Source organism: Panthera onca, chromosome A2, assembly GCF_046562875.1.
Source record: "Panthera onca isolate mPanOnc1 chromosome A2, mPanOnc1 haplotype 2, whole genome shotgun sequence".
NCBI classification, from domain to species: domain Eukaryota; kingdom Metazoa; phylum Chordata; class Mammalia; order Carnivora; family Felidae; genus Panthera; species Panthera onca.
Genome location: NC_138340.1, coordinates 165539952 through 165567777, shown reverse-complemented (window position 1 = coordinate 165567777; position 27826 = coordinate 165539952). Strand labels below are relative to the sequence as shown.

The 27826-nt window shown below is 48.6% G+C and overlaps 1 protein-coding gene across 3 annotated transcripts in view; it reads right to left on the bottom strand.

Moving 5' to 3' along the window:
* The window catches only part of DPP6 (dipeptidyl peptidase like 6), an 856594-nt gene that overhangs the window by 547171 nt on the left and 281597 nt on the right, over positions 1-27826 (bottom strand). The window lies entirely within an intron of this gene.

Here is a 27826-nt window from a genome sequence, read left to right as displayed (position 1 = left end):
GGTTTGTCCATGGCTACCAAGCTTTAAGGACGAAAAGAGAGAACGGAGAACAGAAGAACCGAGATGGGGGTCTCCAGATACAAATGATCTGCCTGACTCCCTGGGAATGCCTGAGCCCGGAGCAGGGAAGCAAATTGCGTCCCAGACGAAATCAGAAGGTGGCCAGGCCCCTGGCCACAGATCCGCCCGTGAGTAACACGGCCCCTTTCCCAGCCCAGTGGAGCCGGGAGGCACTGCCTGGAGGCACTGTCAAAAATCTGACACCGAGTGACACAGCACTGACCGGGACAGTGGCACAGTCCATATGGAGAATGTAATTCTTAGGGCTTTTTCTATCAAGAGTTGAACTGGCCACTAAGAACTGTTAACCGCCCCCACCTTAGGGTGGTGCTTAATCTCCCCCTTTATTTTACTTTCTGATACACTGGTTCTTCTCCTACCCTGTAAACCGAGATGACAAGGGACCGTTCCTTCGAGATGTCCTGGAGCTCTCTCAGAGGTGGATTCTGAGAGCCAGCCATGTACAGGGCAGGCTTCAAGGGCTGTCCTCCCAACTCCCGGCTACCTTCTGAAATTCTGCCACCAGCTTCAGATGTAGATTTGTGTCCGAGTACACAACCCTGTCACCCCCCCTCCTTCCCACCTGTAATATTTTAAGACATGACCAATTATTTCAACCCCAATGGGAAAGAATCTGACGGTTTATAGGCACAGGTTGGAAGGAGAGGAAAGAGGATGGGAGCAGGCATGTGTCGGGAGCACTGGGAGATAGGCATGGGGACCCCACACTGGGCTAAGAGCGCTGGGGAGTCTTCCAGGGAAGGGTAGGTCCTGCTCCCGTCCTTTCTTACTGGACTGCAGTCGTTTCTTCCTCTCTGCCATCAAGCTTTGGGTAGCACAAGAAAATGGTAATGGAACAGAAAGCAAGACATCAGATGCCAACCACCTCCGTACTGCCCCCCAGTGCAGACATCAGGGGCACACACATGGCCACACGTCTCTTTCTTTCTGGGCAGATCTGCGGCTTTCCATGGATCTATGGAAAGGACGGACCAGCTGAACATGAGGCTAACTGTGTGCCATCTAATCATTTAGAGTAACGGCTTAATGAAAAAGAAAAAGCCCGTATCTCCCCCTGCGACCAAACACTGCTTATCTTTTCTTAAATTTTTTTAATGTTTATTTTTGTGAGAGAGACAGAGTGCAAGCGGGGGAGGGGCAGAGAGAGAGAGAGGGACACAGGATCTGAAGCAGGTTCCAGGCTCTGAGCTGTTAGCACAGAGCCCGACTCAGGGCTTGAACTCATGAGCCGTGAGATCATGACCTGAGGCGAAGTCGGACACCTAACCAACCGGGCCACCCAGGCACCCCACTGCTGATCTTCTAAAAGAAGAAAGTGAATCTTCCATTAAGGACTAAGAAATTACTCTAGAAATTTAGACTACTCTGAAATTGCTGGCACAAATGTAAATTTTGCTGCAGAAAATTTTAAGGAAAATTGTTTACTTCACCTATCTGGCCATTTGGATTCACAATAAATTGAAGTATTAAATAATGTTAAGGATGAAGTGCCCATATCTGCATGCTGATATAATACACAATGTAATATATTTACATTAAAAACAGAATATGACATATAATATTTAACTTTAAAGGGTGTTTATAACGTACCAAACACGATTTCATGTGATTTCATGGTTTGTTAAACCATTCGGTTTAACAACACCCCCACGAATTTGGGATTTCTATTAAACCCATTTTAAAGATAAGAACATGGAGAAAAGCCTGAGTCACACCTTCCTGAGTGTCATGGAGATGTTTAGACCTAAGCAGCATGACTTTGAAGCCCAAAGTTGGAGGCACCACTTAGTCTATTTAAAAAAATTTTTTTAATGTTTATTTTTGAGAAAGAGAGATAGGGTGCGAGCTGGGGAGGGGCAGAGAGAGAAGGGGACACAAAATCCGGATCAGGCTCCAGGCTCTGAGCTGTCAGCACAGAGCCCAACGTGGGGCTCGAACTCACCAACTGCGAAGGACCACTTAGCCTTGGTCTCTCTAGAAGGGAGAGAGGAAGGCAGGAAAAGATTTCTCCAGCTCTTGGCCCAGCAGATGGGACAAGAATGTTGGTAGAACTAACCCACAGGTGGAAGGATTTTTTTAAACATTAAAATTTTTTTTTTTAATTTTTCTATTCATTTGGGGGTGTGTGGCAGAGACAGAGAAGGGGACAGGGGATCCGAAGCAGGCTCTGTGTTGACAGCAGAAAGCCCAATGTGGGGCTTGAACTCACCACCAGATCGTGACCTGAGCCAAAGTCCAACGCTCAACCCACTGAGCCACGCAGGCGCCCCTCAAACATTGAAAATGGGGTTATTTGGCAATAAGGAGGAATGGAGTACTGGCAGAGGCTGCCGGCTGGACGGGCCGCGAAAGCACTGGGCTCCTTGCAAGAAGCCAGACGCAAAAGGCGACATATCGTGTGATTCCACTGACACGAGGCGTCCAGACCAGGCAAATCCACAGGAACAGACAGCAGATGAGTGGTGGCAGAGGCTGGGCGGGGCGGGGGGGGGGGTGCAATCGCGGTGCTACAGCTCTGGGTGGGGGGAGGAAACGCTCTCGCACTGTTACAGGGACAGCCGCACGGAAGAACGCTGCTGTGACTTTGTGACTTTGCGAGCCCACCGGCATCTATTCAGCAAACTCCTTAGCCAGAGTCTTCCATTGCCTGTAGCACAGGCCCTTGCCAAGTACTACCGATTATATTTTTATTCTCAAATACTTATCTCAACACATTACGTGGACAGACTCAACCCTCACAAGAACCTGTGAGCCAGGTGTTAGGATCATGCCCGTTTTACTGATGGGGAAACTGAGGCGCAGTGAAGGAAGCGAGTTCAGGTTCAGGGGCGGACACCCAGCCGGTTCATCACTATGCTGTCTCAGCTGAACGTCAAAGCAGCTCTACGAGCCTCATTTGATAAACCAGGAAACTGAGGTTTAGGAAAGTTCGATGATTTATTTAGGATTTTTTCCATCAGTAAGTTTGGGTAACAGAATTCCAACTCAGGTTTTTTCAACTTTAACAAGTCAGGATTTGTCTACTTTTCTCTACAACCTCTCCATACTCCGGCTGTCCTGTGGGGACCCCCTTACTCAGGGCAGCTGTCCCACAGGGACCCCCTGACCCAGGGCAGGTCAGCTATCCCACAGGTATCCCCCTACTCCCACCCCAGGGCAGGTCAGCTGGCCTGTAGAGACCTCAGACTGCTCAGCTGTAATACAAAGAGACAGACTAGATATTCTCGAAAGTGCTCTGTTGATCCAAATTACTGGTTCCTCTAGGTTCAAATGTGTCATTTTGTTCGACTCTATCCCGCTTCTGAAATGATTCTCAATTTCAATAAATTGTTTAAAATTCCATCATCTAGGATATAAGGAAATAAAGGAATAAAGGTGATACTTCTTTAACTGCCTAGCTGGGAAGGAGAATTCTCCGGAGAACAGACGTGTGTGTGTGTGTGTGTGTGTGTGTGTGTGTGTGTGTGTGCGCGCGCATGCGTGTGCACATGCGCCAGGGGTGGGGGTGAACTGGATGGTTTGTCTATTCAAGTAATAATATTCGAGCCATTCAGGGGCAAGCCCAGACTCAGGGATTGGGGCCCAGAAATGGGGGCTTGGAGAAAAATATACTGAGAAAAGTCCTGGCTGCTGGCATCCAGAAGGAACGCTGGTCCTGGGTGTCCTGGGTAAGCACTGAGAGAGCTAAACACAGAAAGATATTACAGGTCGACCGTTGTCTGCGGGAGTTCCCCTGAAGCACCCAGCTCAGAGCCTGGTTTATATAGTGTTTTATATGATACCAGAGTCTGAAATTGCTGAAGTCTGATTCCCTCCGCGCCAGAGACAGCAAACAGCACGAGAGCCCCACCTGACCCATGTCGGGAGCCCCAACGTTATCCCCTTCCCCAAACAGCCTGCAGAGGCCTCGTTTTCAAATCCTCACCCGTGTTCTGCTGCTTTCTGTCTGTAAGCTCCTTCCTGCTGACGGGCTACATCGCTGCACGGTCCAAATTCCGTTCATCGCTCGCTCGCCTGGCTGGGCACCTGACCCTCCAGCCCCGGGAACAGGCTCTGACCATGACTCAACAGTAAGGACCACTGACATGCATTCCCTTTTCTTCCCATTCTTTTCCCAGACCAACCCCCCACCCCCCGCCCTTAACAATTAATCTCAATGCTTCTATGAGGCTTTTCCAGAGTAACCCCAACCCACAATCTCTCTACCCTCTATACTTAAGACGACCCCAGTATCTGTTCTCTACCCAAGTGCTGCCGTGAGTTGCTTTTCAGTTTCTCTGGTATCGTATTAGTTTGCTAAAGCTGCTCTGATAAAGTGCCACCACCCACTGGGCGCCTTGAACAACAGGAAGTTACTTTCTTAGCTCCAGAGCCTGGAAGCCTGAAATCCAGCGTCTGCAGGGTAGGGTCCCTTGGAGGCTGTGAGGGAGGATCTGCACCAGGCTTTTCCACCAGCGTCTGGTGGCTGCTGGCCATCTTTGGTGATCCGTGCTTTACTGACACATCATCCCGATCTCCGTCCACCGTTGTCCTCGCAGGGCCTTCTCCCTGCATGTCTGTGTCCAAACTTCCTCTTCTTCATCTGAGGACGTAAGTCATATTGGATGAGCGCCCCCCCCCCCCCCACTTAACTAATTTTAGCTGCAATGCCCCGATTTCCGAATGAGGCCACCTTCTGAGCTACGGGGGGGTTAGCATCTCAACGTACACATTTTTGGTGGATAAAACTCTACCAATAACAAGTACGCTTAACTTTTCACCAGGACAGAAGATCCTTAGGCACAGGTACAGTGTTATCTCAATATTCTGTGTCCCTGCAGTGATGAATAAATCGTTACTGAATCAACAAGCAAATAAATGCTTCCAAAGTCTCCTCGCACAACTACGTATAACGTGTAACTGCGTCCCACTGCCGAATTCGCCGGCAAAACTGCTTCCCGCCCTATCCCAGCTTTTCTCCAAAAATTCATTCTGACTTCCATTCGTACGGACTACTCTAGCTGACAAGCGGGAGGACCTCGTCACTGGAGAGATTCCCTCCCTGCACTCAATGGTTTCGTCTTTGCGCTTCTAAGCGAAATCATCGTAACCATGCTTCTCTCTCCAGAACATCGAAGCCGGCGATTACTTATGTTTGACGCCAGCAGGAAACTCCGTCATCTGTCATATAAATAGTGAGATGGGCCCAAGAGCCTCCTCACAGAGGTTAGCACTTCACGGGCCTTGCTTCTCCAAACTCCTATGCCCTCTATTTCCACCTGCGTCCCTTCTGTGTCGTATGCGGTTTCTCTCAGCCATTTTGTGCTGACTTCTGCTTCTGCCTGCCCTCCTTATGCTCGGCAGTGTTGGGCTATAAATGCAGACAGAGCTGGGGAAACACATAGGTGCCCTGCCCTGAGCTGTGCAGGTACGCTGGGCGAAGACCATTAAATGGCCGGACAGAAGGATTTTACGACATATAAGAGAACAAAAGCAAGGATACATGTTATCAAGGCACCTTGAATACTGGTCCAGTTTGGACAGAACACTCTAGCTCTTTTTTATTAAACATTTCTTTCTTTTTTTTTTTTTTACTTAATTTTTATTTTAATGTTTACTTTTGAGAGACAGAGCACGAGGAGGGGAGGGGCAGAGAGAGAGGGAGACAGAGAATCGGAAGAAGGCTCCAGGCTCTGAGCTGTCGGCACAGAGCCCGACCTGGGGCTTCAACTCAGGAACCGTGAGATCATGACCTGAGCTGAAGTCGGACGCTTAACCGAACGAGCCACCCAGGTGCCCCCGTAATGCTCTAGATCTAGTCCCTTCTTTCCAGGGATTGAGGCCCTGACCCCAAACACTTGCTCAGTGACTAGGGTTTTGCTATCAGTGGACAATGAGTCCATGTCATAAGAATACTGCCCGAGACTCCAAGCGTGTCCACCCTCGGGTTCTGCTGCCACGACCCAGGGTTGCTGGTTCCCTGCCTGCACTTGACTGGACATCATCCTACCCATGGAAGCCCATGCTTGTGACAACACCTGTTTCCATGCCTGGCCCTCCCCGTGATGGCAGGGCCCACCGCCCCCCACCACCCTGTCCCACCCCGTGACACCCTCCCAGCTCCCCATCTCTTCCGTTGGTCCCAGTAAGTATTTGCTCACTTTGTGCCACATCCTGAAAGACCACACTGGTTAAGCCTGGGTGATTCTTACTACGCAGTAAACCAGTAGCTTCATTAATCTCTGTAATAAAAAACGTGCCAAGGTCCCCCCTGCCCCCGATGGGTGGATTGGGAAGACAGCATCAGAGACCATGCATAATAAGCTCAAATATCTGCAACTCATAAATAAGCTACTAACAACCTTTCAGGAGAAGACACGTGGGCAGCCCTCAGTGAGGGTGATGTCCTCATACCTTTTAGGTTGTGATAGATCACCGATTCCTTCTCTCACATCAGCGATTGGAAAATGATGGAGAAGGCAGGGGCACCACGTGGAAAGGAGCCTGACGGTTGGTGGGAAGTAAGGGGTCTCCCATTTTGCTGGAGGGGAAAGGGCTGGCCTGGGGAGAAAGCGCGAGGGGAAAGGGAGAGGAAGCAGACCCTGGGAAGCTCAGGATCCTTCACTTCTTAGCTCTAGGGTCTCAGGCCTCAGCTTCCTCACCTGTAAACTAGGTATCCTCTTGGCATTATGATGAGGCTGAATGGGAATAAAGCACAGAGAGTGCTCTGTGTGGGGAAGGGGCTCCGGCGATGTTTGTCAAAGAAGTCTCACCCACATGGGGCACTGGTGAGTGTGCAGCAGCCTGGAGCCTGCTGGCAGCCCAGCTTCTTACCACGGTGGCCAGAGTCACCGAGAAAATCTGAGCACGCAGACAGATGGGGAAGCACGGCCGAGGCCCCTGGCTTCCTTGTACAGCCCAGTCTGTAGACCCCAATGTGACTTTGGTCAGAAAGGACCTGGGATGCTGTGTGGCCAGACTTCCCTGCCTCTCATCTTCGTCGTCCTGACACGGAGCCCCGTGTTGACAGTACGATCTCTGAGACTGGACCTGTTCCGAGTGGTCCAGGCCACCCTCTCCCCAGGGCCGTGGCCAGAGCTCCCCAGCACCTGCTGCCCTATGTTCTGAGTATAGTGCTTCTGGCTCCCTGGGGAGGGAGTTCACCTGTTCCTGCAGCAAGGGTGACGATTTCATGTTGATTTCCCCCAGTGCTTCTGCTTCCTGAGACCACCTCCCATTTTGTGCTATCAGACCCAGCCAGAGGACTTTTTCTGACTTTTTCTGATTTTTCTGACTCTGGGCCCGACCTTATCCTGACACTTGCATCTCGGTTTTAATCACCCAGCTGATGCACCGAAGTCAGGACTGTGGTCCTCAAAGATGCTCCAGCCACAACCTTGACCGAGTTCTCAGGACCAGGGAGCTCGGCAGGCCCGCAGCCCGAGTCTGGAACGGTCCCTGGCTCCGACTCACGGCCGCCAGTTTCTCGGCAATCTCTCATGCCCTGAGGAGGGACACAGGTGGCAGACAGGGCCGGGCTCGTTGTCTCTTTGCAGCAGAGACCCGTCTCCGAGATATGACTCTGGGTGATCCGAACTAAACCACAGACTGAAGACGTTGAGGATAGAGGACCCTGTCGAGAACTCATGAGGTTCCAGCCTATACTTGAGTTTGAAGCAGAATAGAAAACAATGAAGTGGCCCAGTATGCAAGAAAAATCGACCACCACATGTGGTATTCAAATTCTCTCTCAAGATGTCTTCCAACTGTCAAAACTATGTAACCGCCAATTACTGTGCTCTGAATTGAATACATGAGATGCAGTATTTTTCTTTACGGTCACGCAAAAATACACGTTCTCATTTTAAGCTCTCACAGGTAGAATAATTTAGATGAATTTTTATGTGACAATCGGCTTTGTTTTACTTCGGTTCTGGACTTTAAAAAATCTTCTATAGACGAGCAATGTGCCTGGCACTTTTTTTGGGGGGGCGGAGAAAAAGGAAATGTTTTATTGACAGAAATTAAAATAGCTGTGTTACTGATATGAAATAAGCAAAGCTTAAGTCATAGAGACCTTGAATTCACTCCCTAAACAGAACCAAAACTGCTTCTGTATTACCGAAATTAGGTTAGGTTTGTGTAACAAACAACACACACTCTCAAGTCTCAGGAACGTGAGTGAGTGGCAAAAATGATACAAACGAGAAAATCTGCAGGACCTCTTTCCAAGTCTGTGGGAAACCACAGCCCCGGTCCTTGTCTCAGGGTGCAGGCTAGGGAAGCACTAGGGACAGAGTCGGGTGGCTTTTGTGATCTTCCCAATCCATACACCTAACTCGGAGAGGGATGCTGGCCACGTTCCTGTGTCAGCGCCACCCTTCAGCCCCTCTGCTGTAAGATTAGGCGGCTGGACCAGAAGACGGGCGGGTCTGACAAGCTATGGCCCAAGTTCATAGCCTGGGAAGAACTTTCAGCTAGGATGTGAGGGCCCAAGGCCCAGGCAGGAACTACCGGCAGGGATCCCCTCCCATGAGGAAGCCACAGCAGGCGGGGAGAAAGAAGGCAGAGAAAACCACCTGCAGGCAGAGGCAGAGAAGGCAGCGTCAGTTCTCTCCACCTGATCATGGCCTGTTTCCGTGTTTGTAAGCAGCGAGGAGTAGTTCATTGACGCGCGGTCTATATAGAACACAACCCCACCAGTAACTCAAGGGCGATCACATCTTGTTCCTCTTGCTTTCCCACAGAGCTTTTCGTGTGCTTAGGACATGATATGAGCTCAATATTCGAGTGAGTATGTGCAGACCAGAGGGGCAGGGGGAGTGGAGGGGAGGGGAAGACAAGAGGAGGGGGAGGGGAGGGGAGGAGAGAAGAAAGAGGAAGGGGAGGAGGGGCAGGGGGAAGGGGAGGAGGAAGGGGGGTGCTTTATGGCCTTTAATTCCCCCCTGAAAATCTTTAATCTCTTTAAAGTGCTGAAATGTATTTTTAGATGGTATTATTATTCATTTTTCTTTTCTTTTCTTTTTTTAAATTTAAATTCAAGTTAGCCAGCTTGTGGTGTAGTCTTGGCTTCGGAAGTAGAACCCAGTGATTCATCGCTTACATATAACACCCAGTGCTCATCCCCAAAAGTGCCCTCCTTAATGCGCATCACCCATTTAACCCACCCCCATCAACCCGCAGTTTGTTCTCTGTATTTAAGAGTCTCTTACAGTTTGCCTCCCTCTCTGTTTTTATCTTACTCAATCTCTTTGACGTTGGGCACAGCAACTTCTTACTTGATATGTCTCTGGAGACAAGGGAAATACAAGCAAGAATGAACTACTGGGACCTCATCAAGATAAAAAGCTTCTGCACAGCAAAGGAAACAGTCAACAAAACTAAAAGGCAACTGATGGGACTGGAGAAGATATTTGCAAATGACATATCAGATAAATGGTTAGTATCCAAAATCTATAAAGAACTTACCGAACTCAACACCCAAAAAACAAATAATCCAGTGAAGAAATGGGCAAAAGGCATGAATAGACACTTTTCTAAAGAAGGCATCCAGGGGCAAATAGACACATGAAAAGATGCTCAACAGCACTCATCGGCAAGGAAATGGAAATCAAATCCATAATGAGATACCACTTCACACCTGTCAGAATGGCAAAATTAACAACTCAGAAAACAACAGATCTTGGCGAAGATGTGAAAGAGGAACCCTTTTGCACTGTTGCTGGGAATGCAAACTGGTGCAGCCACTCTGGAAAACAGTATGGAGGTTCCTCAAAAAGTTAAAAATAGATCTACCCTATGACCCAGCAATAGCACTGCTAGGAATTTATCCAAAGGATACAAATGCTGATTTGAAGGGGCACATGCACCCCAATATTTATAACAGCGATGCCAACAATAGCCAAATTATGGAAAGAGCCCAAATGTCCAATGACTGATGAATGAATAAAGAAGATGTGGTATGTATATATAGAATGGAATACTACTCAACAATGAAAAAGAGTGAAATCTTGTCATTTGCAACAATGTGGATGGTGCTAGAATGTATTATGCTAAGCGAAATAAGTCAGACAAAAACAGAGATCATATGATTTCACTCATATGTGGAATCTGAGAAACACAACAGATGAACATAGGGAAAGGGAAGAAAAAAATAAAAATGTATTTTTAAAAATATAAAACGCTATTTACAAGTTAACATATTATTTTAACAACTCATTTTTAATGCTAATTCAAATTCTCCTTCTGTCCCTAGTGAACGTGACATCTTGAGGGTCTTACTGAAAAGGAAGAGAAACAGATCCTTCCCCTCATTCCCATTCCTCTCCTGTTGTCAGCCCGCCTGCCTTTCGCCATGATGCAAACCTCTGCCATTTAACTATGAAAAACAAATCATGACTGATTTGAAACAAAAGTCTAGCAACTTCTTTTACTCCTACCTTAAAATGAAGGGCACAGCTCCTTTTTACACGTCTACTTGGTAGCAGAAATTAAACAAATAGGCACCCAAAGGTGCTTTGCAGGTCAAGAACCCCACGAGTTGCAGGAGGTAGACTGGCTGGATGATTCCATCCAGTTGGATCTGGAGCTGTCAATTTTTCAAACTACAATGTGGCATCTTTCATAGGCACAAAAGTCACGCTAAATTGTTTCTAAAATAGAGTGTCAGGCTCAGTCTGAAGTACTCACTGGGAATTACTGGGCGACACAGAGCAATTTGAGAATTATTGATCAGAAGATCCCGTTTGATTATTAATTCGACTGAGCTTGGGCTTTTGAGTTTGTAACGGCATCGTCTTTTGGATTTGCTGTTGCGAGCTGGATGAAGAAAAATAATCCCTGATGGTATTTCTGGATGGGAGATCGTATGTTATTATTCGCCGCTCATACATTTATTGTCCTTCTGAAATTTCTAAGCAGGTTTAACAATAGTGAATGAGACCCCCGCAGGAAACTCGGGATAAAAGGCAGACGTAGGATAACTCCAAGGGCTTGCTGGTCCATTCAAATAAGTGACAGAGTTTTCTAACATCTGGTCACATTGACAGTGACGGGCACGTAGTACTCACTCAGGTTCAAAGGCTGGCCCCACCACCCGCAGCCTCGCTACCCCAAGACTAGAACTCTCCCCTTTTGTCCTCTCTACCCTGGCAACACTCAGCCCGACCCTCCCCACACTTCCTTCTGCCTAGAACGTTCTTCCCACCCTCTGCACTATACCCACCCCCCAGATCTCTTGTCACATGACTCCTCAGGGACGTCTGGCTTAAATTCGCCATCACAGGCCCTTCCCAGTGTTCATGCTTCCAGTTCAGGTCACTGGGGGCAGCTATTTAGTTCTCGGTTCACATCCGTTTATACAGTCACGTTTGATTCACATCTGTCTCTCTGACCGCGTCCCGTTAGTTCTACTGATGCTCACCATCGAATCCCTGGCACTTAGCACATAGCAGATGCTCAAGAAATATTTGTAAAATGTGTTAATGGATGGATGGGGAGGGAGAACATCCGCTTATCCCCTACAATCAGTGAGCCATGACCCGGCAGTCTGTGCCTCTGCTGGCAGAGAAGGGCTGCATTTCCTCAACTTGTTCTTCACCTGTACTTGTCCTGTTGACCAACAGAAGCATCTCTTGGGGCTAGGGATTTGCAATGGGATGTGAAGCAGACTTTGCTTATGCAAACATGTCGAATGCCCCCGGGAACACCCAAGTCTCTCGTCTCTATCACTGCTAACTCTCCCACTCTACCACTGTACCCTACTGAAACAGTTTCAAACGTGGGCTCCACAACCTGGCTGCGTTGCCTCCAATTTTCTCGAGGATTACCATTTGAAAAATGATTTTATAGTACAGCGTTTGTGGAAGAGGTGTTAAAGTCCTACATGATGAACCACGACAACACACACAAACTTCCTATGACCTGCAAGGTTAGGGTGTTACAGTTCTTACCAACCAAGCCATCAAAAGGTTCCCGATTGAGCATGCGTGCCTTCACCCCCCAACGTGAAGCGCTGATCAACAGAAACCCAAAGGTAAGTGAGACAGGTACTCGTACGGCAGATGAAAAATACAGGAGATGATCTTCCTGATCTGGTGAAATTTACTGAAAGCTTTCTCTCTACGGCATGATACGTTGTTTTATTTTGTGTCAAGCTGCTCAGTTCTATCCCCAGCTCAACTGTTCAGACTGGAGAGGCACAGGGGAACACCCCATTGGAGAATATAAAGGCACAGGAATTTGAGTTGTGATTTTGAAATGTAAAAACACTTGGTTTGTGGAAGGAAGGGGAGAGTCAAAGGTCATCGGTGAGATAAAAACATGTCTACACGTACGCAAGTGTGAGAAAAGACTGAGGGATGTGGATGCTCTGGGGGAATTCATGGAGAAGGGTAAATAGGAAAACGGAACTGAGGGCAGAATGTATAGGGTCATGTGCCATGCTGATGATGCTCTCTAAAGATTTTCTGTCCCCATGGTCACCAAATGAAGCATAGTAAAGATTCTTCACCTTTTTCTAACTAATTTAGGGAAAATTGAGTTCTCAGTTTACCATGAATTAATATACCTTTTTTAATAATGCAAAAGAGTTATATTTAAATGGGATGTTATACCATGACCATTATCTCTGAAACGGGCTTGACTTGCCTCCAACATTGTTCCTGCACCCCTATTTTAAATTCAGTGGAGGTTAACAGCAATTCTCAGATGCCTCTGTGTGGCCAGCTACCTTGGAATTAAGAGAAAATCAGGAAATCTCAGAGACTAATGAAGTCATTACCATAACCATTGTAATAAAATTTTCAATAGTTAAGCCACTTTTTTGTGATTTAGTGTTAAAAAAAAAAAACTAAGCCACCGAGTCATAGGTCACTGGAAAGGTCATCACATAGGCTGTTTAACAAAAGTAATAAAGGAAGAAAGAAGCTGGATGGGGAAAGAGGGAACCTTAGTGGTAAGCAGAGACCCCTGTTTCCATGCCGGTCACCATGACAATGCTCTTCTGAGTCCAGTTTCAACTGAGACCTGTACGTACTGTCTACACACCTAAGAAGACCCTGTTGACCAGATCGCTAATTCCGGACCAATGACGAAATAAGCAAGAAGGCATCCACCACCCAGACAAAGAGCCTCTGGGTCTAAAAGTGATAAGGTATGATTTGTCCACAAAAGCCTTCATGTCCAACCCTGCAGGAAGGGAGGCATTTCTTCAGGACTTGCCAACTCCTAATTTATAACGCCAGCCCAGCAAACTGGTTCTTGGAACATGCCCAACAGAGAGCTCACACAGAAGAGTAGGTGAGCTCTGAGGCAGGCACCAGACAGTGTACAGTGAGACCCATGCAGTCATAACAATTCCCAACAGAATCAAAGAATGAAACAAAACTGAGTTTGGTGCCCCTTGCTCAAGAAAGGAGGCAAGTCGGCGCATGGCTGGCTCAGTCGGTAAAGTATGTGACTCTTGGATCTTGGAGTCCTGAGTTCAAGCCCAAGGTTGTGCCTAGAGCCTACTATAATAAGAAAAGGAAGCAAGAAAATAATATGGAAGTTTTGGAAGATTCCAATAAACCAGCTGCCATATATATATATACATATATATATATATATATATATATGTATATATATATATTTTAAGTTTATTTATTTTGAGCGAGAGAGAGCATGAGCACATGAGCTGGGGAGGGGCTGAGAGAGAATCCCAAGCAGGCTCCACACCATCAGCATGGAGCCCGATTCAGGGCTCAATGTGGGGATCGATCTCACAAACTTTGAGATCATGACCTGAGCTAAAACCATGAGTCAGACGCTTAACCGAATGATCTACCCAGGCGCCCCACCAGTTGCCATATTAAACAAAAACCTCATAAATGGGTTGGCTTCAGTTACCTGGCAAGTTCTCCCTCCTCAAGAAGGCCAGATAAGTGTTCACGTGCGTGTGTGTATGTTTGAGAAAGTGTGTGTGTCTCTTCCCAGTCTCAGGGGCTAGAGTACCATGACTGTGTTTGTTTGCTGGGCAAGAAATAGTTCCTAGTGAAAATCTTTCTGGAGTTTGTAAATCACACTTCCTGCTTCAGGAAGCATTGGGTTTGGTAAACAGAATTTTATCTTTGTTTGGAGATTAAGACCATTACCAACCCTGGGGACCATTATTCTGAACTAATGGCTTCATTATCCTGGCCTGGGGATGAAGGTCAAGGAGGTGGCAAACAGCTGACCTCACCTTTTTTCTCCTGCCATTCGACTGTCTTACAACACTGCCAAAGCAAAACATCTTATGAAGTAAAATTTCTGAATAATCAAGATTTAGTGTACCAAGAATTCTGCAAAATACACACTCCTCAAATATAGCCCCATCTGGGAAATCTATATATGCACATCTCTTCAGTATGTGTATAGAGATGCAAATTTCTGATGCCCTAAAGTCAAAAAATTCATTCATTAAACTCCAGCACTTGCTTTTTTTTTTTTTTTTTTGACAATTCTTTAATTTTGGCTCATCTGCCGGGAATTAGAGATGGCTACATATATTTAAAGTACATATGTTTGCATTTTTAGCCCTGCTGTTTAATAGAAAAGTGATTTATAATGCCAGATTGGCAGAGAGAGATTCTGTGGTGGTGCAGTGGAGTGCTTCCAGATGAGTTGAAAGATGGTTTCTGAGCATGAATTATATGTCCGCATGTAAACAGGAAGACAAGGAAAATGATGAATCACCTCCTACCATTTCTTAGTGCAAAACTGCGGACTATATAATTTAAAATTTACTGCCAGCTATACCCATATAATGTGATCATACACCGAGAGCCTATCAAACACATTAGGAAACAAAGGCTATATTAAGGTTTCCTGCAACCCAAAGAAAGCCCATGAATAATTCACATTTCCACACATCAGGCCACCTAAAGGTGAATACATATTCAGTGCCCTTAATTCTGAAGAAAACTGATCAATTAGCCGTATGATTTGATTTAATATCAATGTGCTATTTCAGTTATCTTGGAAGATAGAGTTGCTATCTCAAGCCCCTCAGAAGGTAATCTGCAAGTCCGGGCAATTTCGGGTGACAGTGATGGCAGTGAGGCTGTTAGACTTGGTGAGGCACATGGGGGGACCAGGACCTTGTGATAACGGCACTTTCTGCACATCTGCTACCTTTGATAAGCAAGTGGCTGGCTTCCCTGGGATCCCGACCAAACCCCTACCCTAAGGTGGGACCAAAGCAAAATCTCAGTATACCAACCTGGGGAATTCATTTTTTGGTTGATAAAACAGGAAAACCCATGTTAGATGGATTTTACCTGTGAAGTGTTTCACCATACCTTGATTTATTTCGCTTCTTTCTTTCTATTACTTACATTCTGAGTGTTCAGAGAAATAAATGTCACTACCCAGTAAACTACAGCAGAATGAAAATGCATAGTGAATCACAACACACTCCTTCCTACCTGGCCTCTCCAGATTCCCTTTGAGCCACACGGAGTCTGTCCACCAGCCCTAAACCGATGGATTATCCGTCAGACAACGTGTAGACCATCTGTGCCCCTCTCCTTGATTCTTCTGTTGTGGTCACAACAGTGCTTTTCAGCCTCTCTATCCTTGGCTGGGCAGAGGGAAATGGAAAGAGAAGGTCTTCCTTGGCACCCCTACCTCAGTAAGAGAAGGTTCGAGGATTCATTACCTTTATGTTTCCTTAATCTTATTGCTAACACCGATCAAGGTAACTGAGCTGGCTGGAGGTGCGCTCATGTCTAAGAACAATGTCTGTTTGCAGTTTATATATCTATTTTTTTTTAGGAAAATGTCATTTTCAGGGGCGTCTGCTGGTTCAGTCAGTACAACATGCGACTCTGGATCCCAGAGTTGTGAGTTCAAGCCTTGTGTTGGGTGAAGAGACCACTTAAAAATAAAATCTTTAGGGCTGACTGGGCGGCTCAGTTGGTCAAGTGTCCGTCTTGATTTCGGCTCAGGTCATGATCTTACGGTCATGAGAGCTCACACACACACACTCTCTCTCTCTGTCTCTCTCAAAATAAATAAAGAGATATAAAAAAATTATTTTAAAGTAAAATCTGTTTTTTAAAAAAGGAAAATATAATTTTCTAAATGTAATTTCCCGAAAAAATAGTATAATTCTAGTATTCATAAACTTAATGTTACTGCCCCATGTAAACATTAACATTTCAGAGACACACTATTTTCAGTTGACAAAATCTTTTAATGCTTGAAATTTGAGTTTGTAGTCCATCCTATTCCATCTTTCCTGTATTTGGGGGAGGGGGGGGTCGGGGGTGGGTGTCATCAAATTCTTAGCAAGTCTTACTTAAACGTGCTCCCCACAGCTTTAGAGCCCAACGTGTTCGTTGGATGAAATCACTGAAGTCAACGAGCTGAGGGTAACAGGTGCCAACCCCCAAACCAGGGGCTGGTCTTATGGACGACCACACCCTCCTTTCCCTTTTTCGACCTGCGCTTTTCCAGAAAGTGTCTAAATGGAGTATTTACCAAACGGTAATTTCAGGTTTTCTTTTTTATTTTTTAATTCCATTTCTTTAAGGTGGAGGCTTGTGTTTCAACCTTGATGGGGGCCAACAATGGAGTCTGAGACTGACTGCCCCCCCCCCAAAAAAAAAAGCCTGGACATGGTAAGCGCTTCAGTTCCCCTTTTGTGGGAAGAGAAACTGCCTAAACGCGGACCATCCCATCAGAATTAGTATAGATCTCATAGATGTTCCACTGTTTCCTTGGACCTGTTCCCTTTTTCTCTTTCAGGGAGTGTTTTCACTGCCGTGGTTAAGTCTCTAAGTCAGATTGGATGTCGCTGAAGTGTGGAGCCTTAACGCATATGTGAAGTTTGTTCTTTGGCAGAAACAGCAGTAACACAAACGCGTGAGCGGCGCTAAACAACCAAGGCAGCCTCCGAGTCCACGTTGCCCGGATACGGCAGCACCCGGAGCAGGTCTGTGAGAACGAGGGCACGCTGTCCTCGTGGGGCTGGCACCTGCGGGCGTCTGGTGCTGGTTCGCTGGGTGGGGAAAGAGTCTCTGTGCCCTTCACCCGGGGTTCTTCTCCTTGATCCCGCCCCAAAGCTGGGAGTCCCGCAGCCTCTGTGTGGCTCCTTGGACCAAGGGTGACCTATCTCTGAAAACGGGCCCTCTGCCACCTCGGACGTCCTAAAACCCTACCTTGTGATTTTTATATGGCAACAGACTTGGCTCTGCATTTTCAAATAGGAAATGTACTCCACGGCTCTTCCAGAAAGAGACTTTGTAGGGACTCTACAGTAAGAGCTGTGGGCGCATGGGGTCTAGCGGCTCCTGAGGATGAATCCCAACACTCACCCTTCCCCTTATGTCTGAGAGCTTTTGCTTTCTTGCGTTCTCCTCCCCACGGAGTTAGCCAGGCCCCTGATGGCTCCTGGGGGTGTGGGGGTGGCCCCTGGTGCCACTCAGCCTTGTCTTCTCAGAAACAGACTGGCCGCTAACTGGCCCTTACGGGACCTCACAACCGGTCGTTTCTGGCAGGGGGAGGAAAGGAGAGGGCCCAGGAAATGTATCTATTTACTGGCCCATGACCAGTCCCTCTCCTGCCCCTTCAAATAGCTCGATCTGTCTTATCGTCTGGTGGCTGGTGGGACAGTCCAATCTCATCGGAAAAATCTCGGCAAGTGCCCCCCCCCAACACTCGGCTCAGCTGCGGGGACTTCATCAATAAATGAACCCTGCAAACCAGGGATGGTGGAGGTGTTTAGGCCGGCGTTTCCTTTCAAAGTGCAAATGAATCATCGGGGATCTCGTTAAAATGTGGCTTCTGATTCAGCTTGCCTGGGGTGGGAGATGAGGGGCTGTATTTCGAAGAGGCTCTCAGACGTAGCAGGGTGCTGGTCGCGGACCACACTTCAGGAAGGGCCATTTCTCTCCACCGCTATCAGCCTGTCGGGCAGACAAGACCTTGCAGTGGAGAACAGACCTCAGGGAAGGGACCTCGGGTGGTAGCGTTCCGTTTGGTCCAGCCTCTGATCCCATTCTCTGATGTCTACAGGTACACTCCATTCCGCCCACGTCTCCTGCCCACCTCAGGTGGAAAGGCCACCAACGGGCCTAACATTTATTTAGCGGCTTCTGTATACCATGAAACAGCTCATCTGAGCCTTCCAGCAACACTACGAGATACCTGTTTCATTCCTCGTTCACAGACAGGCAAAGGGAGACTCGGGAAGTTGAAGGAACTGGCTAACGGATGGCATCTGAACCTGGGTGTGTCTGGCTCAAAGCCTGTACTCTCGTCCACACATCAAAGTGGCCATTTGTGCGTTCAATTATTCATGCTTCTTTCAGTTAACAGTCCGGTGAGCCCCTGCGGTGCGCCAGGTGCCGGGCTGGGCCTGGCTACTGCTCTCCGCGAAAGTCCTCAGAGGTCACGGGCACCCAGAGCCCTGGAAGTCTTTTTCTGGAGGCCCTACATTCCCCAATCTCCATTTCAAACAGTCTGATGGAAAATACATGCCGGCTGAATGCCTTGGTGGATAAATCGGGCTGCTGGAATTTTCAGCGGGCCTTTGGTCTCGAAATCCCTGTCATTTAGAACCTAAACACACATTTGAAATGTGTTCGGTGTGCTAATAGCTTCTGGGGCTGTGTCAACCATTTCAAATAACTAGTGACTTTGTTCCTCATTAGCGGTCGTGCCTGCAAAGCCTCCAGCGTTTCCAGCCACCTGTCCTTGGGGGTTTCCCGTCTGCTAAGAGCTGCCACTTAGAGGCACAATTTAGTCTGGGGGAAAGGAGGGAGTCAACAGCCCTCAAAGACCGCCTTCTAGTTTGCTCATCCCGCTTGTCTGAGAGAAGGGAAGGGAACTGTTCCCTCTTGAAGAGGCAGCCCCGTCACGGCAACGCTGAGGCCTCCCCCCACCTCTGCCTTGGGTTCCTCCGTCTGCGCGCCTATGGATTAGCCCACAGTATCTGTTCCTCGTTGCACTGCGTCCCCAGAGTGCCCGAAGGGCCACACCGGCCCACTCCAATGACGCCGACACATGGTTCAGACCAGAGGGGAGGGTGTGGGTGTCGGCCAGCGGGGACTGTCCAGTCTAACGTCCCCAAGTGTAACTGACCGACACTAACTGGAAACGCAGGGCACAGGACGGGCTCAGCTTATCCCTTCCCAGTGAGCCACACATAGATTCATAAACGCGGGGGTTGTTCCAGCAGAAAGGCCTCAGGGCAAGGCTGCCTCCACCCTCCACAGGCGGTGGGGGGGGGGGGCAGTTTCTGGGCTCGGGCACCTCCAAACACGGAGGGAGACAAGGGAGGCTGCATGTGCAAGAGACGGGGCGACCATGATCGTGGAGGGGCCCCTGGCTACAGCGGACCACAGCCACCTGTTGGCGGAATTGGGGATGAGGACGAATGTCAGGCCCTGGAGCTACCCGTGTTAGAGCCTGAAAGAAAACCACAGATACACTCCTTTCCCTAGATTCTGGAGAAGTCAGCGAAAGCGCTGCACGCCCACAACTCGCTCTTGCGGAGCAGGGTTCTCACGCTTTGGCTGAGCCCAGCGTCACCCCAGCGGGGGCACCTTGCCCTCCACTCACTTCCCAAGCGGGTGGGCCAGGAAGAACATGGCGGTGGCAGGTGTGACGGTCCCCACCCGGCCGTGAAATGCTAGCGGCCTGTTCCTCGTCACGTAGGGTCCGGTCTGTCTGTGGTAGGTTCCCTTCTCCCGCCACGCACCAGGGCCAGTGCGGTTCTGGAGACGCAGTGACAGCCCTTCCGGGAAGGAAGCCGGCTCTGTGGCTGCGGAGGGGGCGGGGGGGGGGGCACTTGGCTTCCCGGGGGGGACAGGGCTCTCCTGGATCTGATCGGACCGCCTACGACAGCGGGGAGGACTCGGCTGAGACAGAGGTGAGTCTGGGTTTGCCCAAAGCCTGCTTCAGATCCCGGCTCCACGACTTACTAGCCGGGAGACACTCGCGCCTGCTGGTCTGGAAAACGAGAAAATAAATCTCTGTCTCCAGCGAGTGCTCTGGGCGGAGCCTGGACTGCACCTGCGTCCGCCTCTCTCCGTGTGCAGTTGCTGCACAGTCTTGCTCTCGCCAGGCATTAGGGGTGGCCCTTCCGCCACCACCCAGCCGGGCCTCCCTTCACAGAGCCCCGGCCTTCGGGCCTCTCACCCTGGCCCATCCCAAGGCCCTCCCCACAGCCACAACACTAGTCCCGGCACCTGAGGGGATGGAATTAACTCCGGTGAGCTGTTTGCTGTGCTTCCCGGTTGCCCAGACAGCACGCGGAGGTCACGTATACAAATAACTGACTTTATTGCGTGCTTGTGACAGGCCAGGCACTGTCTTAAGTTCCTTACGGGCATTAACTCATACTAGCCTCCCAACGCCATTGTGAGGCAGGTGCTACCGTGATCAGCATTTTACATTTTGCTCTAAATCATCCAGTTATTAAGAAGTCAGGCCAGAACTCAACTCTGCAAACTGGCCCCAGGGATCGGGCTCTTCATTAGCAGAGGGACGGAAGACAGACTTTCAGGCTCTGCGACAGGCCACTGGCTACGGTAGGTTTGCTCCAGGAAGACCCTGAAGGACCCCAGGATGCGACGCCCACCGCAGGTACCTGCAGGGTCTGTCCTGGATGGCAGGGCCTGGGGGTCATCCCTTAGTGTCCCCCCCCTTCTGGAGGCTGATCCCTGTTAGGGACCTTTCTTCCACCAGCTGGGGAGCTGGAAGGTTACAGGAAGGACGCTTGCTGAGAAGCAACTATTGGTCTGTTCGATTCATCATCCTCTGGCTCCAAATTGGGAATAACGCGTCTTGCTATGAGGTTTTCTCCACTACACGGGAGAGTCCAGTTTGAAGACGGAGGTTGCTGTGGACAGCCCTCGACCGCCTCCTCGGGCCCTCCTGCACCAGGGACGCGTGCACTGAGGTCTAAATGCACATCTGCTAACGTTTTCCATCAACGGCCAAAGGTCAATGCTATTTGACTGTCCCCATCCCTCCCTTGGGCAAGAGAGAAAGGAGAAATGTAATTTTAATATTTCCATTCCGGAACCTACGGCAACCATTAGCATCACAATGATGACTGATGTGCACTGTGGCCTCCTGAGCCGCCTCCTACAGCAGGCAAGGAGCAAGGCGCCCCTTCCGAACCCGCAGTAAGAAACGATGATCATAATTCATGATAGCTTACAGCTGGGCTTCTCTATACTTATGGGATTGTTTTATGAGGATGGAAAATTAAGTACGCTTCATATCACTCCATCCTCTGCAACGAGATCCGAAGAAGGGTTTCCTGGTTTCAAGTTCAACTTGTTTGCAGTGCCTGCAATTTCTAGGGGGTTTGAACTTCCAGGAGAAATACCACCACTCATTTTATAAACTCTCGGACGAGAATCAGAGACAGAAAGGAAAACCACCAAAAGACACCAACCAAGGTTACATCCTTGCAGATCAGAAATCCTTGGACAGGAGCCTGGGGCGGGCTTTGTAAATGTAGGCAGCCTTGGGGGGTGGGGAAGGTGAAGAGGGAAAAAATGTTCCAGTGGGCAAGACCGGGAGAGACGAGCACACATACTACTGGGACAACTTCTGCGTGAGATGGGGCACATCTGCAAGATGTAACAGCTCTCTCTGGGGACCAGGTTATCCCCCACCTCTTCTCACTGCCCTCCCCATCCCTGTCTGCACTTGAACCCAAGGCGGACGCTTCCTTTACTTTCCAAGGGAAGGAATGTGACAAGCGGTGTGATTTCCTGCTAGGCATGCTCTTAAATAGTTTTGGGAAATCACTGTTGCAAAACACTCTTCCTCAGTCCAAATGAACTTCATCAGACTTCCCTAGATTTCTATTTATTTCATTTATTTTTTTTTTAATGTTTATTTATTTTTGAGAGAAAGGGTAGACAGAGCGTGAGTGGGGGAGGGGCAGAGAGCGAGAGGGAAACACAGATCCAAAGCAGGCTCCTGGCTCCGAGCTGTCAGCACAGATCCTGACGCAGGGCTTGAACCCATGAACCGCGAGATCATGACCCGAGCCGAAGTTGGACGCTTAACCAACTGAGCCCCCCAGGCGCCCCTCCTTTCATTTAAATGGTAAATACCCAGCACATCGAAGATTGTATATGCGTTCTGTGCATCTCTCTGAGATGTGACAGTTGGTGAGATGTGGTCAAGTTATTTAGACAAGGAAAGAATCTTTAACACCTGCATAACTAGCATGTTCTAAATTCTGAGTTAAGAGGTACAGTGTAGGAGGAACATCACCTTCTGAGAGATGGTTATCCAGTCTGAGGCGGCCCCATGTTTTCACTTCAATTCCAAGACCTAATTTTTTTTTTAATGGCCAAAAACGAAGACTTATTTCCCTGACTGTGCTATCTGGAGCATCCCCTCAAACTGTGATCATTTTACAATAGGTTTCTAATGCACAATTGCCAATTAAACTGTGCGTTTAACCTCTGCACAAAGCGCTCCATTTTCTGTTGTTGAGGAATCAAGCTTTTAAGTCAGCCGATCAATTCTGCAAATTATGTAAGTACACAGCACTTGCTTAATATTTATTATGTTGGGCAGAGTAGAATACAAGGAGAGTAGTGATAAATAGCACATTGCACGTTCCAGAATGGGTGAATCAGCCGGGGCTATCTGGACACAGCAAAACCCTGGGTATCTTTCCTTATCTGGGGCTTTTCAAATAATGGACAGGGGAAAAAAATGCAGTGAGGCTGGCAATTGTAGTTCAGCTCTATTCTTTTCCAGGAAAATGATTCACTTTCTCCAGCCACCTCTTACCTAAATAATAAGTTTTCTGCCCCCGTTTCTGGATCCCTGCAAATGCCATGAGGTGCTCCAGTAGTAACAGTTTTTGATATTCTGAGACCACATATACTGAGAGCCTCTTTTCTCTCCAAGTAGCTGCCAAAAACTGTGGCTTTGTTTGATGTGTTCGTAATGAACTTATGGAGGTTGATGATTTTTCTCTTAAGTAATGAACGATTGTCAATGCCTGCTTTCTGTCATGCTCCTGTAATAAAAAACAAAAATAATTCGTGGGGCACCTGGGTGGTTCAGTCAGTTAAGCATCTGACTCTTGATTTCAGCTCAGGTCATGATCTCACGGTTTGTGGGTTCAAGCCCCCCGTCGGGCTCTGAGCTGACAGTGTGGAGCCTGCTGGGGATTCTCTGTCTCCCCTTCTCTCTGCTCCTCTGTCTCTGACCCTTCTCTGTTTGTGTGCTCTCTCTCTCAAAATAAATAAACTTTAAAAAAAAGAATAAAAATAATTTGTAATTAGAAGAATTAAATTACATGTAAAAACCAGGAACACAAATGTTCTTAAAAATAGATACTACTTTACAAAAGTATATTTTCTCCACAATTTCCTATTCAGAGAAAGATTCTCTGGGTTCTGTTTCTTCATTTATAAAATGAGAGTTTTGCGGGCCCCTGGGTGGCTCACTTAAGCGTCTGACTTTGGCTCAGGTCTTGATCTCGCAGTTTGCAGGTTCGAGCCCCGCATCGGGCTCCGTGCTGACAGCTCAGAGCCTGGAGCCTGCTTCGGATTCTGTGTTTTCCTCTCTCTCTGCTCCTCCCCCACTCGCATTCTGTCTGTCTGTCTCTCTCTCTCTCAAAAATAAATAAACATTAAAAAAATTTTTTTAATAAGAAAATAAATAAAATAAGAGTTTGTTCCAGAAGTTCTACTCTGGGTCTTAACTCTATACACGCCTCTTGGTTTGTTTGAAAACAAACTTGTCTTGTAGTTAGAGGGAAAGTCTTCTTTGCTCCTGCCGCATCTGATCAACTACAGAATCCAAGGGCTGTGATCCAGAGTTTTGGGGTTCTGCCCTCCGGAGCATAAATGCAGCAAGCCAGCACTAGGAGATCATGCCTTTTTATCCTCATGTGTCTGGATCTAACTGTGAAAAGGCTATAGAGAATCAAGCAGGGAAACTGGTCCGATTCAGCGGCATTGACATAAAGGAGACATTTGTGTACGTTTGGTGTTACTGTTACACATTGTTTTTTCGAAATCATGCAAATTGATAAATATGCTATAAAAAATCCACATCCTCCAAATGCTGTACCCTCTTACTACATAGAAACAAATGACATTACACTTGCAAATTCAGGATGCCAGGAAATGCGCATGATTAGGTTTTCACCGTCGCAATGATTCCCCGGGGCTGCCTGATTAGGCCCCGGATCTGAAAGCGCCAGTCACTGGAGCTCGACATGTGCACCACGTGGGTGTGTTAATGTTGCTTTGCCAACAACGTACTTCACATTTTCACGGTGATGTTTCCCCCATAAAATTCTTCCAGTCTGAGTATACAAAACTCCCTTCTCGGAGTGTCTAATTATAGGCCATTTCAAGGAGCAGACGTCGAGAGGAGTATCTCTGGGCCTGTTTTCCCTCCTAAGGGAAGGCTCCTCTGAGCTCCTGCTTGGATGCGTTCAAGAACGCTCTATCCACGCCCCACGTCTCGGACGAGACTGGGAGCTTCTCCGAAGGGACGTCATATACGTTTAGGAGAATAATCTATACAAGTGGAATTCACAGATCACAAAATTACCCGCTTTACAGGGAATGGTTCAGTCTCAGTACATTCACAATGCTGCACGACCGCCACCCGGATCTGTCGCCAAAACCTTTCCATCACTCCGAAGTGAGACCCTATCATGTGCACTTTGCCGGGGCACTTCAGTGGTTTCTGACACATGGATGCACCAGAATGAACTGGAAGAATAGTTCACTCTATGAAACCTATTCTTGTTCGGAGGGACCGGCGGGGCCGCGGAGCATGTGAGGACCAGAGCTGAACTCGAAGAGCTCAATTAACTTGGTCACATCACTTCACACAATTTGGAAAGTTTCTAACGTATGTTAAAAGGTCACGCTGTGAGCTGTTAAGGCCCAGGATGTCCGGGTGATAGCATCCCCGGCTCCTGCACGCTGTGCTCAGAGACCACGGTGGCTCTGGTGACCATGAAGTTTGGAGGTACCCTGTGGGGGTAGCAATCACGGGGCATCTTTACGCCTCTGCTTCTGCTTCCGGTTTTGGCAAAATAGAAGAGGTCGGGACTCGGCTGTAAGGAATCTCTCCGTGACGCAAGACCTCTGAGCCTCCGATAGCCCACGAGGGGTCCCCTACGGCTCCGACGTCCTTGGACCCTGAGTCTAGGATTTCAGAGACTCTGGAGTCTTTTGACACGGAACCACGTGAGTATATATGAACACTCCCCAGAGAAATGTGCTGAGTGCAGAAGGGCAATCCCAAAAGGTTACTTACATACGTAGAGTGTGGTCCCATTTATATGACGTTCTTGAAATCAAAGACAGATAGGAGCCGAGAACAGATTAGTGGGTGTGGGGCTCAGGAAGGGTGCGGAGGGAGTGGGTGTGGCTACAAAAGTAACAGGAGCCCTCCTTTTAGGGATGGCAATGTCCTGTGTCACGTCAGCATCACTGTCAACGTCCTGCTGGTGGCATCATGCTGTGGTTCTGCAAGATGGTGCCACTGGGGGAAAGTGGCTGAGGAGCACAGGAGATCTTTCTGGATTATTTCCTACGAGTGCATGTGAACCTACAGTCACGTCAAGATAAAAAGCTCAGTTAACGGGGCGCCTGGGCGGCTGAGTTGGTTCAGTGCCCAACTTTGGCTCAGGTCATGATCTCACTCACAGTTCATGAGTTCGAGCCCCATGTCAGGCTCTGTGCTGACAGCTCGGAGCCTGGAGCCTGCTTCGGATTCTGTGTCTCCCCCTCTCTCTCTGCGCCTCCCCTGCTCATGCTGTGTCTCTCGCTCAAAAATAAATAAATGTTTAAAAAAATTGTACAGATGCACATGTACCCACATGCACACATACGCATGCCTGTGCACACACGTACACGCAGAGGCACAAGGTCACCAGCCAGTCAGCAGCGGAAGGAAAAGTAGAGTCCTGGCTCGCTGCTGCTTCCACACCAAGCTCTCCTACAAAATCAATCACGTCACAGAAAAGAAACACACTTTCCCCCCCACTTAACCTTGACAATGACCTGCCACGGGGTGTCAACAGCCATGTGGTTTCCGTCTGTCCACAGACATCAGTGCCCCCACGTCTGAGCAGCGTCCCTTCAAACAAGACTCATCGGGGTTTGTCATATGTTCACACCAGGGAAGGCAGGCTAATGGTGAGAATGAACTCTCCTTACATTAAAGCACCCGGAGGTCACTGAGCAATCAATCCTTCTCCGTGTCACTCTGGGCAAGGTTGAAATGCCCCCCATTCCTTGCCAACAAGCAAGGATTTCGAGTGAGAAACACGCCTCTTTCCCACAAGTCCCGTCAAGGAGACGCACGCACCGTGGAAGCAATTTGTTGCTGGATAATGTGTCTTTACCCAATTAAAGACCTCTGCATTTAACCTTCCAGGGGCATTTTATCCACAGACTGGGCTGGAGAGGGTGAAGACGCCCAAGACTCCCATGCCTGACTCTGATCATGTCACCGCTGTTCCCGGATGTCAGACACACCCTGTGGGCTGATGAGACAGGTAAATGCACACAGAGGGAGCCCCAGATGCACAGTTAAAGAAGACACGGGGTCATTACATGAAATGAACATCCTTCCAGGGCTCGTGCTGGGCGATCCAGGCCCCAGAAGGGCAAGGAACGTGTCCCCTGAACACACCAGCAGTTCCAACAACACAAGCTAACTCACAACGACAGCAGCAGTGTCTGGAGCCTTCTATCCCATCAGGCCTTGCCATCCACTATCCACCGCGCCACTCCTGAGACCCCGCCATGGTAGTTACCACGGCCTCTGTTCCCTTAAATACAGGAGAGTGCAGGGCAGCTGACTGAGAAGGCAGAACGGGTCCACGCGGTCACAGGTCGGGGGTGGCAGCCTGAGCAGAGACTGACCTCCCTGCCCCCACGATCAGAGGCCAGTGGCCCATGCCCAGTGCCACGTTGTGCTTTTTTTAATGTTTGTTATTTATTTTTGAGAGAGAGAGAGAGAGCGCGCGTGCACACAATTCGCGGAGGGGCAGAGAGAGAGGGAGACATAGAATCCAAAGCAGGCTCCAGCTCCGAGCTGTCAGCACAGAGCCAGACGTGGGGCTCAAACTCACAAACCGCGAGATCATGACCCGACCCGAAGTCAGAGGCTTAACCGACTGAGCCCCCAGGGTGCCCCTGGTGCCACGTTGTTTCTGAGCACGCTCAATCCCCGCTCTTTCCCACCGGCCCTGCTCTGCCCTCCCGCACCCACACCCACGCACGGTGCTTGGACGTCCTTGAGCCCATCAGTTCTGTTCCTCACCTGACTTCATCTGTCCTTGTAACTCCTCGTCCCCACTGTGGTCTTTGCAAATGCCCGGGACAGGGACAGCAATGTGACTGCTCCATAGAGCCCAGTCCACACGTCCTGACCAGCTTCTGACCAGGGGCCAGGAAGGCAAGGAATGACCTCTGAGGGCCAGGCCCACCTTAACACGGCCTCAATTCTGGATGCTGGTCCTGCCCACGGTGTGCGGAGGAAACTGCTCCTTCAGTGACGGCATTTGGGGCCTCATTTTTCCTAACAATTATGTCCATATTCCACTACCTAATATTAAAACAGCAAAATCCCACGCCCTGAATGCTACCTGCAAATGCACCATACTGTACATGAGCTAACTTTACCTCATTTCCAAATCTAATGCTTTTAATAACTCTCCTGTGAATGAACTATTAAGGTTATAATTATTATTACTGCTATTTTCTGGAGAAAAAAACTT